General features: G+C 43.3%; 1 pseudogene; it reads left to right on the plus strand.

Annotated features, from left to right (window-relative positions):
• The first annotated feature begins 2,190 nt into the window (after positions 1-2,190).
• LOC115593835 (olfactory receptor 2K2-like) lies at positions 2,191-13,020 on the plus strand (annotated as a pseudogene).
• The last annotated feature ends 1,027 nt before the right edge of the window (positions 13,021-14,047 follow it).

Genomic DNA, 14,047 nt, shown 5'->3' on the forward strand with positions numbered 1-14,047 from the left:
GTGACAGAGTCAGACAGCGACCTGTTAACTGATGGTGATTATTAACTATGTAATTTAGCGCAAAAAAAGTTACTTCGTCACTTTCCAGGATGTTTGGTGGATCAATATCTCAATCACTACACATTAAAACAGCATCCATATGATTATAAACTGTCCGCGGGTTTAGATTGACGGGGGACACCTGGGAAACACCGACGTCATCAACATGACGTGTACCGTCACGCCTCTTTTGGAGCTGCAGCGCCGGCTTTCTGTGTGAATTATACGGCGGTACGGTGGAGATGCTTCGCTCTGTGTGAATCACCATCGGCGGAGAATTGGCGAAACACCGCTCCAGAGATAATGCAGATAAGCTGTGTAAAAAGGGCTAGTGACGTCTCTACAATAAGCTGGCCTCCACTGCCGTTGCGGTCGTGTAGCGACCCCAGACAACTATCAGCATGTGTCAACGGCTAGACCCTGGTTATTAGACGACCCCACTTTTTCTGTGATTTCTTAAGTAGAGGCTTGACCACAGCAGACTTAAAACTAGAGGGACAACACCAGTCGTGAGTGATGAGTTAACAATATTGTAGGTCCTAGTGCTGGACATAGTTCTTTTAACAGTTTTGCTGGAAAGGGCTTCAGGATGCAGGTAGTTTTGAGGATGAGACAATTTTAGACAATATGTCAAGGGAGATATTTTCAAAAGTGTTTTGAGCTGAGACTAACTGAGAATCAGCAGAAGGATATTTTTTAATAAACTTTGACAAAGAAGTCAGAGATGATGAGTTAATTTTGATTCGGATCTCATCAATTTCATTGCAAAATGAATCTGAGAAATCATTTGCATTAAAGGGTGCACAGCTCACCAACTGTGTTTTTTAGTATGTCTAGCCACGGTGTTAAAGGGAAATCTAGTATTGTGTTTATTATTGTTTATTAGGCCGGAGAAATATGCTGTTCTAGCAGTATTTAGAGCAAACTTATAATTTAGTACATATCACCCCAAGCAAGATAAAAAAATGGTCCAATTTAGATTCACGCCATGCTTGTTCCATTTTCCTGCAGGCCTGCTTGAGATCTTTAGTCATCTTGTCTTGGCGGAGACCGGTACCACAGAATCAAGGAGAAAAACAAGTACGCAAAAGGAGCCAAGACCCCAGGCACTTTATCTCTGAGCGTCGCTATGATTGCCGGGCTGATATGACAACGAGTAAAAACATTTGTGTCACTGACATAGGGACAGGCGAATGTTGAAATGTAATAAGAGAGGGGTCCGACATATCAGAGGAGACTGAAGCGACGTTCAGGGCTGACACATCTAGTCCATGGGAAATTATCAAATCCAGAGTGTTACCATTGGAATGAGTAGGTTCATGGACAAGCTGAGTAAAGTTGGAAATATCAAAAAGTAGGCCCTGGAGGTCTGCACAGTACAACCAGGCGAAAGCCTGTTCCCTGGACAAGGCTGTTACTATTTAATGATGATGGTTTTAAAACCAGAGCCTCAAATGAAGTATATTTAATATCCTGGTTGGAGCTTAAACTGAAAATAGATTTGTAGATTTGAACAACACCTCCCCACTGTTTAGAGGCCCAAGCAAAATGGGCGTAGTTATAGTCAGGAGGAGAGGCTTCATTTAATGGCAAAGTATTAGGTTTCAGCCATGTATCACATAAGCCTATCATGTCCAGCTTATGCTCAGTGATCAAATCATTAATCAGTAAGGCTTTGATTGACAGTGATCTAATATTAATAAAGCCAAATTTGAGGGTTTTTTAAGCTCATTGGAACAATTTCCAATGACCGGCTAGTAGGTTTTGGGATGCTGGGATGCCGTAGTGATTAGCTTCTGTATTTTATTATGTAAGACTGTGTAAGGTGCTTGCTGAGACATTCCCCCACTGTCAGAGGTGGAGATCAAGATTAGATTATTATGATTTACACATTTAGAGGATTCAATGAAAAAGTGGCGACGGAAGGTGACAGTCTCAATGTTATGAACTAAGCTATCAGTCTGGTAGTCTGCACTATGTCCCTGACCAACCATGTTAACTAAGCTAGTGGACTCCATACCATCACTAACAATAACACTAGCAGGCTCTCTAGTCACCTGCGACCTGCTGAGTGTTACATCCCTTGTGTCAAACCTGCTGCAAACACCTGTCTATATTGCTAGACAAAACAGCAGCGCTGACTCCAGTAGGATGAAGGCCGTCTGCTCTCAGCAGGTGGGGGCGACCCCAGAAAGAGGGCCAGTTATCCATGAACCTGTATCCCTGCTCCCTACAGTGACGCGCCAGCCAGCGGTTCATAGCTGTAAGCCTACTGTACGTGTCATCATTACCCCGCTGGGGTAAGAGACCTTTCTTGCAGCCTGAAAAGTCCTGGCTAGGCTATCTTTTGTCATCTCAGACTGCTTCTGACGAATATTGTTGGCGCCAACTTGAATTGCAATGTTGCTGTAGCTTGTGGTGCTGTGTGCCTGAGTTCCCTTTTTAGCCCTGCGTGATGCCAGCACCCTAAGATTAGCCTCTATGTCGGAAGCTCTGGCCCCAGACAAACAGTAAACAGTGGCTGAAGACACTAACTTAACATTGCGGTTAATGGAGTCCCCAATCACTAGCGTGTGGAATTTAGCCCCGTCGGCCTGAGCTGGGGAGGCACGCGAGCCAGCCGGACAAACAACTGGGCTAGCAAGGACAGCAAAATGGTTAGCAGTCGGGAGGGGTGACTGCTGACCAGCCCACACAACCGGTGACCTGCTCCTGTGCCCTCTCCCACGCCGCAACTGAGCAGGAACAAACTCCACAGCAGCTGCCGACGAGACTGACCTAGTGCTGAGGCTAGCAGGCCTGCTATCATGCCCGGGGCTAACACTATCTGCAGTGCCCGTGTTTCTAGCTGAAGAAGCTGCTCTAGCTCACGGACACGTCTATCTAATGGAGACACCCTATCAGTAACTGCAGAGCAGTCAGCACAGGCCATCGTAAGACTTGTTTATCGAGGCTGTGTTGACTGCGGTGAAAGGCAAAGAAGCAGTGAGCTAAGCTAGTTTGAGGAAGCTAACTGGGGGTTAGCAACAGACTACCCAGTAAAAGAAGCTCAATTCAACAAAATACATACAGGTTATAAGTTTAGCGTTAGCTAGGGTACAAAACTAGTGTGACTATGAAGACTAAGAAATCGAAGAAGATTTAACAGCCGAGATAGACAGAGAAGGAGAGAGACACAGTATACAACAGTTTTCGATCTCATTGAAGTCCCGACGTGTGTCAGGAAGCGTTGTCAGTTACACCCCTCAACTCGACCTCCAACTATTAGTTCTCCCTGCAAACTTGTGTCAACCCGTGTTCCTGGAAAAGAATGCGATTTCCTTTCGCAAACAGCGCAGTCTCGCTCGGCTGGGCTATGAAGAAGTGTTGCATATCACAAAGACGTTGCACAGTGAACACAGAGACTCATCTACTCACAAGTCTGTCTTTACAGGCCCACTTTAGTTACAAGCTATTCTAACTCTGACTTTGTACATTGATCAGTTGATAGAAAACCTTTTTGTAATAGTGCAGTAAGACGCTTAGTGGTGGAAATGTTTAAGTCATGTGACCTTGATGTTGTCTGTTTATAACCTAACATTAAATGTCAGTGTCATAAACTTGTGTTTGTCACATAGATTCTTTTCTGCAATAATCCAAAATCCAATCGCACAGAGGGAAGCAGGGCCATGCTAACTTCCATTAGTGACAGAAAGACTTCATCACTACCCCGCTGTATTTGGTGTGGGCCAGATCTGGGCCACAACATTTAAATGTAAATTTACATTTACATTTAGGGCATTTAGCAGACGCTTTTGTCCAAAGCATCTTACAATAACTACATTTGTCACAAGAAAGAAACCATAACATATCACCGTCGATAGACGAAAAATGAATACAATTTTAAGGCCAGAACAACTGTTTTGTTGTCTGGGGTTACTCTTTTACATCTTCAAAATGTTATCGGACCAAATGGATCCAATTCTGATGATAAAATGAGTCATTTGACATCAGTTGTGAAGTTAAACAAAAAGTTAACTTTTCTTTCATTATGTAATTTTATGGGAAAAGTCATGAGCCAGTGTGTGTCATATCAGACATGGGGAAAACATGCACAGTGACCTTTAAGACAAGTGCCATTAATGGTCACAACATCGATGACTAAATGTTGCATCACATGTTGTTCAAGGCTCAGTGAGTCCCCTGATGTTAAAATGGTGTCTATAATAAAGTAGACCTTCATTGCTGCTGGTGAATCTGCCTAGAGTAATGTCTTTTTTTTCAAAGTAGGTATTACTACATCATACACTCTGCATTACAATGCATTTTTATACTTTCTAAACATTGTGAAAATATGAGTGAAGGTGTTTACCTTAGCATGTTAGCTTATTTTATGTTTTTATGTTTTACGTTATTTCTACTTTATTTGTGGAATTTATCTGATAGAAAAGTGTCTTTGCTGTCATTTAACACATCTTGGATGTCTAGCTTGTCAAGACTTTATCAATGTCTCAACATTGTTATTGTTCAAATGTTGATCTAACACTAACGACTTCTGACGCTTTTTTATTTCTTTACTCGGTTTTTCTACCTTCTTAATTTCTTTTACACTTTGTTGATAGTTTTAATTAATTTTCTGAATGTTCATACTAAAATTCTTACACATTGCAACTTTAAACATTCAGTCGTTGAACCACAAGGGTACATGAGTGTCAGAGGGCGGTTGATTTTTCGATAGTGTCGATGGTGTGCAGCGATCAGCTTTACTGACAGACACTAAAGTCATAAAAGTGAACGTCGTGTCCTCAACTAGTCAGAGCATCGACACCCTGATGAGAAGACTGACAACCTCTACACTTAAACCTTTCTAATAATGTGATCAGGAGACTTTCCCTTTAGGTACTCTCTTTTTATGTGAAGGTTTTTTTTTACTGAAGGTTCAACTGTGTAATATTTTCATTATGTTTTCATTTTTAGTTTTTAGTGCAAGAAAAACACTCTACCTGTTTGTTGGTGTCTTCTTCAGGACTGCTGTAGATGGAGAACATAACAGCAGCAACTCCTCTCAGACAGCCAATTGTGTTCGAGTTGGAGGGCTTCCACGTCCCACCAGGCTACGGCTCGCTCCTGTTTGTCCTGGCTCTGTTGAACTACATTGTTACACTGTTGGGGAACGGCGTGGTGGCGTGTGTCATCGTCATAGACAAGACCCTGCACAGACCCATGTTCGTCATGCTTTGTAACCTGGTTGCCTGTGATCTGCTTGGGGCTACGGCGGTCCTGCCTCGCCTCATGATGCACTTCTTGACGGGGCAGAAGAAGATAGCCTACGGCGCGGCCCTCGCTCAGGCCTTCTCCATGCACACCTACGGTGTCGCAGTGCAGACAATTCTGGGTGCGATGGCCTATGACAGGTATCGAAATGCATTAATACAATCAGTCAAAGATTCACGTTTCTTCACTACCATCACACATTAACATTACAGACTCAGAGACTGAAGATGAAATGTCTGTTTCTTACTTTTCATAATCATCAGTTCACAGGAGATTTACTATCATGCCAGACTGCATTTTGTTTTATTGTTGTTGGTTTGTATCTCAGTTTTAAAATGTTATTAATGGTTTATATCAGAGCTTCTCAAAATCAAACACCAGGTCAATCTGGAGCTGGTCAACGCCTCATTATGAACGTTACATTTTCTATATTGAATTAAATCCTCTATTGTTCAATAAATTGTAGAGACATTGAATGCACAGTGAAGCTGCAGATGATCCTATTTATGTGAATTAACAAGAAGGCCCAAATAATGAAGAATTTGTCAGAAACAGTGCTTCACAATATTTTAAGATTTTCCTAAAGCAACAGCTCACAAACTGTAGTAATTTTTGTAGTCTGGGGAATTTCTCTCCCTCTTCATCTCCTTGCTGTTGTTGACTGTATTGATGTGGCTGTTTGACCTTTGACATGTTGGTGTTCGTGTGTGCCGTCTGCTGTCGTGACAAACATCTTCAAAATGTTATCATGACCATTCAGATCAACACAAAACCATTTACTATGAAGTTGTTATATAAACTGACCCAAACTGTGACTTTTGATATTGTGACAAGTTAACTGCAGCAGAGAGTAGAGAGTGTTGTGTTGTTGCTGCTGAGTTCATCTAGTTACACTAGAGGATTTTCTGTAAATCACAGAGAGTCTCGTTTTCTCTTTTAGCCTCCACAGTCTCTACAACAAGTGTAAATTTAGTTATAAGAATATTTTGGAAACAGTCTGCTTCTAATGTGGACATGTTTTCCATTTGGCAAGTACATCTAGTAATTAAATACTTAAAGGGATAGTTTGTGTTTTTTGGAGTGGGGTCATATAAAGTACATATCTATAGTGGATCTGTTCCCTACCATAATCACCGATCAGCGCAGCCTCAGTTTGGAGGAGCAGAGAGCCGCTCCAGCCCAGATGCTCAGCTTTGTACTGCAGTGAACGGAGTCCAGATGCACACACCGCTTTAGTTCTACAGTTGAGAAAATGTAGTGCCAAAAGAATGGGGAGTCTGACGGCGATGTAAAGCGGTGTATTTTCTCTATACAACGTACACTTGAACTTTTTTAGATTTTTTTAGGTGAGCCTTGTTATAGGTGCTTGAAATTAGCTTTTTCTCTGGACTCCGTTCACTGCAGTATAAAGCTGAGCGTCTGGGCTGGAGTGGTTCTCTACTTCTCCAAACTGAGGCTGCGCTGATCGGTGATTATGGTAGGGAACAGATCCACTATAGATATGTACTTTATATGACCCCACTTCAAAAAACACAAACTATCCCATTAAGACTTGAGATGTGAAGACGTTCGTTTTTACCAATCGTTCCGGATCCCTGACCTGAAATTCAAATCAGATCCAGACCTCTGAGTAATAAGTTTGAAGTGGAGATACGTTTCTCCAGTCTGCTTCTGGCAGATAAGAAATGTTTTAGTTTGGAAATCGTTGGTTCATGTTCATAAAAAATTAAACAGTATCCACTGTTTTGTCCTTTAAGCTCAGTTTGATTAATCAGTTTATTCAGTCATGAAAACAGAGTTTGTTGATTAAGTTTGTTTAGGCAGAAAATACTCAGCCAATGAAGAGCTTTCTCTTTTCATTGACATTTCTTACCTAAAACTTGTTCATGTAGACATTTTTTTGATTTTGACATCCTGTAAGAAGCTAATGAGTATTTTAATATGTTATTAACTCCCTTTGCAGGTACATTGCAGTGTGTGAACCTCTCAGGTATCCGGCCATCATGACCTCAGCTCGGCTGTGCTTCTGCTGCGCCCTGGCCTGGGTCGTCGCTCTGCTGTGTATCGCCATTCTCTTCGGCTTTCACATGAATGTCCCGCTGTGTGGCAACACCATCAAACACGTCTACAGCAGCAACCGTGCCATCATCGGGCTGGCCTGTGGTCCCACCCCTGTCAATAATATCTACGGTCAGTGCATTTGATTACACATATAAAGTACGTTCTTGAATATTATCAGCAGACGTTTAGACAGTTAAGTATTTATAGTCATTTAGTTCTACATATTTTATCTGCTGCTTTAACTTTAAAAAAATAACAAGTGCTCAACAAAACAAGACTCCAGAGAACCACCTGCAGCTTTTAACCATAAATGTACTCAGTTTGTATTCTCAGCTCATAATGAGGTCATTTAACAGGTGCAACATATAAGAATTGGCTATCCTTTCAATTCATACCTAAAGCAGATGAGGTCAGCATGTCACCAGAGTAACTGCTAACTGTCTTTAACTGTAGCCGTCTTTAGCTAGTTTGCTTAATCAGCCATGTAGCTAGCAAAATGATCAAAGTGGACTTCAGGGTCACTCCATGCCAAGTCACCTTGGACCTCCAGGTGCATGGTTATGGATTTTCTTGAAAGAAATAATTTAAAAACCATGTTGAAACTTGGAAGCTCGTCGTAATTCTTGGCCAAGATTTCTGCATATGGTCTTCTACAACTCCTTTTGTCTGCATGCCTATCTCGAAGCAGTTGGTGCACATGGCGGTCGAAGGTTGGATTCTCTTCAAGAATGGTTCTCCTCTAAGCTTGGTGCATTCTTGCCCTTAAAGTAAGCATGCCTCAAACGCATGTAATAATCCCTGGGATGATCACAATGGGAATGTTTAACTTGGATGGCTGCAACCATTGCTGTGGCTTCATCAGCAGTAGAAGAGAATCCTTTTTTCAATGCGTGACAAAGCTCTCTGTAGTCACTTCTGACACTGGGAGGTTGTGATTGTATGAACTTGCGTACAGCTTTAGAGCTGGTCTTCCACACAGGCTGAACTTTCTCCCTCTGGGTTGCATGGGGTAAGTTATTAGGCTGTGGTCAAGTAAACTAAGATTCAAGATTCAAGATTCAAGAGGGTTCAATATCATTCCAGCCATACACAGTGCAACGATATAACATTTCCCAAGAAGCTTCAGTGCAAACAAACAACAACAACATAGAACAACAACAACAATACCAAATGCTACATGTAACGACTAGTGTAGTGCAAAATACTTGTAAAGTGACTGTATGATTATCATTATTATTTACATGAGGTGCAATAGTGCATCAGACAAATACAAAACAGCAATGCTGGACAGCATACAACAGAGCAACAGTGGTGATCAGATCTTTCCACTGAGCGTTGAGGAGTTGTATGGCCTGGGGGATGTTTTGTAGTCTGGTAGTGACGGACCGTATGCTCTGGTACCTTCTGCCAGATGGAAAGGGGGAGAAAAGTCTATGTGAGGGGTCTTCCACAATGCTGGTTGCCTTATGGATGCAGCGTGTGATGTAAATGTCTGAGATGAAGGGGAGAGTGACTCTGATGATCTTTTCAGCCGTTCTCACCACTCACTGCAGGTTCTTGCGATACAGTTGGGTGCAGTTTCCAAACCAGACGGTGATGCAGTTACCCAGGAGGCTCTCTATAGTACCTCTGTAGAAAGTGTTGAGAATGGGGGGTGGGAGGTTGGCTCTCCTCAGCCTTCTGAGGAAGTGGAGATGCTGCTGGTCTTTCTTCACGGTGGAGCAGGTGTTTAGGGACCTGGTTATGTTCTTGGCCAGGTGGACACCGAGGAATTTGGTGTTCTTCACTTTCTCCATGAGGAGCAATGGATGTCCAGTGGCTTGTGGTCCCTTTGTGTTCTCCGAAAGTCAACAACCACCTCTTTGGTTTTGACTATATTCAGGGACAGATTGATTTTGCACCAGGTTATCAGTTGTTCCACCTCCTCTCTGTATGATGACTCGTCCTTCCTGTCGATTAGACCCACCATGGTCATACCATTGGCAAACTTGATGATGTGGTTCGACTCGTGCAGTGCTGTGCAGTTGTGGGTCAGGAGTGTGACCCGCCAGAAAGTCCAGGATCCAGTTGCAGAGGGATGTGTTCAGGCCCAGCAAGCTCAGCTTCCTAGTCAGGTGCTGGGGGATGATTGTGTTGAATGCTGAACTTAAGTCTATGAACAGCATTCTGACGTTAGTGTCCTCTTTATCCAGATGTTCTTCCTTGCCACCACATCGTTTAAGTAGAACACATTCAGTGCACGTAGGCATCACTGTCACACACTGCCACGGTGATGGCTTGGATGCCCTGCCACAGCTGCCGTGTGTCTCCGCTGTCTCTGAAGTGGCCTCGGACTTTCTGGGCATGCGCTCGTTAAGCATCCCTGATAGCCCAGGCCAGTGTTGCCCTCGCTGTGCTCAGAGCCTCCTTATCTCCTGCTTTGAAGGCTATGTCTGTGACTCTCATCAGTGCATGTACCTCTGCAGTCATCCTTGGTCTGAGCGCGTGGTGATGGTCTTGATGACAGTGTCGTCATCAATGCACTTGCTGATGAAGCCGGTAACTGATTCTGTTTACTCCTCCAAGTCAGTGGAGCCGTTGGTGGTTGCTGCCTCTCTAAGCTTTTACCTTCAGTGCACTCAAAGCAGTCCTCGGGGGCAGAGATGGCTGCAACCGGCCAGGCCTTCAACTGTTTGTTAGCTGGTCTGGAGCGCCTGACAAGCAGTCAGTCCTTCTGGGTGTTTGTTTTGAAGATCACTGATGGCACTGTAAAATGTGGCTAGCACTTTCTTAGCATTAGCACTGTGGGAATGTAAACAGCTACAGCGTACAGGGAGTAGAGCTTTCTCTGCAAATAAAAGGATCTACATCTCACAACGGTGTATTCCAACAGCGATGAACAGGACTTGGAGACTAGAGTTGTTGCACCAGTTCGTTTTGATGTAAACAGTTGTGCCGCACAGTGTTGGGTCTCTGTCGGTTCGTTGCAAGGCTAGTCCGTCTAGCTGAATGGCCGCTTCTGGGACACGGTCGTTAAGCCATGTTTCTGTAAAAACATGCACACAGCAGTCCCTTGTGTCCCGTTGAGTGGTCCGTTGTAGTCTGATGTAGTCCAGTTTATTTTCCAGGGAGTGGATGTTGGAGAGCAGGAGGGATGGAAGAGCTGGTAGGCTGGTGTTAGCTCTTAGCCTAGCATGGACACCGGCTCTCCGTTTGTGTCTCTTCACGAAGCAAGCCAAGAGCCTGTAGTCTGTTTAATATCTCTGTTGGTAACACCACCAGGCAGTGTGTGTGTCCCAGAAGTAAACTGCAATGGTAGGCTTACGGTCCTGCATCGGTGTGTTGCAGTTTAGCAGTCTCTTGAGTGAGGTTGGTACGTTTTAGACACATAACACGATTTAAATACACATGAATAACACTGTTTTTGCTATCGGGAGGTCGCAGTGAACTTATCGCGCTGCTGCCATTACTGTTGCCACAAACAGCAATAAGGTAATCCCCAACATGGCGATCACAGTTGTCTGGCCCAAAATGTTCAATGTCCCGAGCTCTTCAAGGCGGGGGAACTCTAAGCTAGCGTTACTATGGACATTGATATCACATGCTGCAGTTTTGTCTAGCTGAGAGGCAGGGCAGGACAGCTGTTATCACTCTCATAGAGGTGCAGAGAGTAGGCGGGGCACTCCTGGAGGGATCTCGTCATTCACACAAAGGGAGGGGCACTGTTGAAAGTGTCATGTATCAGTGACTGGGAACAGTGGGTAGAATATCTTCTGGGGGATAAACTACCTGTGACCTTGCTGTCTGTTTCAGGAAGATGGGAAGTTTTGTTACTGTTATCTCTGTTTCTCAGTGAAGGTTAAGGAGCTGAATTAATTCCCAGGACTTTTGAGAACTGTTCACATCTTCTGAGTGGATAGGGTGTTAACCTTCCATCAATGGAGGTGTGTGAATCAGAATAACCAGAATCACATTGGCTGGATGACTGTGGTGGGGAGAAATGTTCTGACCTAAGTCTTAACAAGACTCCTTGTGTGAATGAAGATCAAACCTGTTGTATACGTATCGTGTACGTGTCGTATCCAGAGCATCCCAAACATGCCCAATGGGTGACATGTGCGTTGAGTATGCTGGCCATGCAAGAACTGGGATGTTTTCAGGTTCCAGGAATTTTGTACAGATCCTTGCAACATGGGGCCGTGCATTATCATGCTGCAACATGAGGTGATAGTCGTGGATGAATGGCCCAACAATGGGCCTCAGGATCTCGTCAGGGTATCTCTGGGCATTCTAAATGCCATCAATAAAATGCACCTGTGTTTTTTGTCCATAACATACGCCTGCCCATACCATAACCCCCCCGCCACCATGGACCACTCGATCCACAACGTTGACATCAGCAAACTGCTCTCCCACACGACGCCACACACGCTGTCTGTCATCTGCCCTGAACAGTGAAATCCAAGATCTATCTGTGAAGAGAACACGTCTCCAACGTGCCAGACGCCATTGAATGTGAGCATTGGCCCACTCAAGTCGGTTACAATGATGAACTGCAGTCAGGTTGTGCAGACCCCGATGAGGACGAGGAGCATGCAGATGAGCTTCCCTGAGATGGTTTCTGACAGTTTGTGCAGAAATTCTTTGCTTATGCAAACCGATTGTTGCAGCAGCTGTCCGGGTGGCTGGTCTAAGACGATCTTGGAGGTGAACATGCTGGATGTAGAGGTCCTGGGCTGGTGTGGTTACACGTGGTCTGCGAGGCCGGTTGGATGTACTTCCAAATTGTCTGAAACACCTTTGGAGACGGCATATGGTAGAGAAATTAACCTTCAATTCATGGGCAACAGCTCTGGTGGAGCTATGCTATGCTATCTAAGCCCAGTTCATTGTACCAGTCTTTGAAGAAAATGTGCTGGTCGTTGTAGGAGAAGGTTGGGATTCCAATGTTGAATGCTGCTCTTGCTGTGCAAGGACTGATGAAAGTTGGCAGAGGAGAAAACAGTTCACTCCTTTCTTTGGCAAGGATAGCAGCTCGTGCTAACTTGCTTGGTGTTCCTCAGATTGTGAAGTTAGCTGGTGTTTGCGAGGTGTGAATTTCAAAAAGTTTCAACATGAATTTTTACAAAAAAAATCGGTGACGTGAACTGCTAAAAATTCAGGATTTTGGGTGAGTTGGCATGGTATGACCCTATAGGCTGAGTTGTTGATGCTTAACTGAAAAGATAATTGTGGTGTTTTCATGTTTTTTAGGTCTGTCCATGACCTGGTCTGTGAGTACAGGCATCTTCCTGATCATTGCATTTTCCTACATCAGAATCCTGCACGCGTCTGTCACGCAAAGCAGAACCGACAGCCTAGTCCGCAGCAAAGCCTTTCAGACGTGTGCATCACACCTGGTTGTGTATGTGCTCTATGAGATATCCTCATTGGTCATAATTGTGAGTTACAGATTCCCCTCGGCCTCTGAAAATATCAGGAAGTTTTTGAGTATCTTGTTCATTATCATTCCACCAACCATCAACCCAATTATCTACGGACTGGTCAGCAAAGAAATACGCATGAGCATCATCAAGCATTTTAACAAACTGGTCCGTCACAAGTGGTGATAGAGAAAATCTGATTATTTAGGGTAAACTGTGTTATCCATGTTGGTTCTGGCCCAGGAATGTTGCTCTTTCACCATGTCTCCTGTATATCCTCTTCTTACTATCAATTATAAGATATACAGGATATTATATTTGTTTTTATCCATGAGCCTAATCACCAGCCTTCCATTTGCTGTTAAATGCTCTCAGTTCTTCACAGATAATTAATGAGGTTGGAATATAGTTTGTGCTGTTCAAAAGAATCAAAAAGTAACATTTGCAGTTTTTAGACATTTTACTCCACCAATTAGAATATTAAAACCTGTTCACAGCAGCTCTGTGGATCCTCTTGGTGTACAAGGCGCAATACAAATAAAGTTATCATTCTTTTTATCTACTGTTTTATTGTAAAATCAATAAATATCCATTTACTAAATTGTTTATTTCATCTTTTAATAAATGTATAGGCTGTCATTGTCAGACTTGTTTTTGGTTTGATCACTGTCTAAAAAACTAGAAGCTCCGGATCTCAAACTTCAATAAATTATGCAACAAAATATGGCCCAATGGCTTTTCCAGTTGTCTCTGACTGATAATATGCACGACACGCACAATATCCTCAAATGAGACACTTGGTTGACACCCTAACCTTTCCTGATATCGTTCTCAGGCAAAGATGTAAAACATACACACAAGACATCTTTATCATGATATAATAGGCTGATTGCAGACACTGGCTCCACATTTATGCTTCATGGATGAATGTACAAAATGACAGTCCCAAGAGAACCACCTTAAAATCAGCAATCTGCTAATTTAAAGCCTTTTCACACCACACGCAGTTTTCATTAGTGAAATTTGACTGGACATTTTTGAGGGGTTCTCATTATCGTATGCACACCATACATGCAGGGGAAAAAATTCGGACATACCTCGATGTCAACGGACAATATAAGTTGTAGCTCTTCCGTGTGTTAAAAATTGTTAACAAGTGTCTAAATGAGACTACAGAGGTTGTCGGGGCCATTAAATGTCCTCACAGCAAACATGGAAACTTGTCTATTCACTAGTCCTTCTTTACAGGCCCACTTAAGGTAGAAACTATTCTATCTCTGACTTTACAACTT

Source organism: Sparus aurata, chromosome 13, assembly GCF_900880675.1.
Source record: "Sparus aurata chromosome 13, fSpaAur1.1, whole genome shotgun sequence".
NCBI classification, from domain to species: Eukaryota; Metazoa; Chordata; class Actinopteri; order Spariformes; family Sparidae; genus Sparus; species Sparus aurata.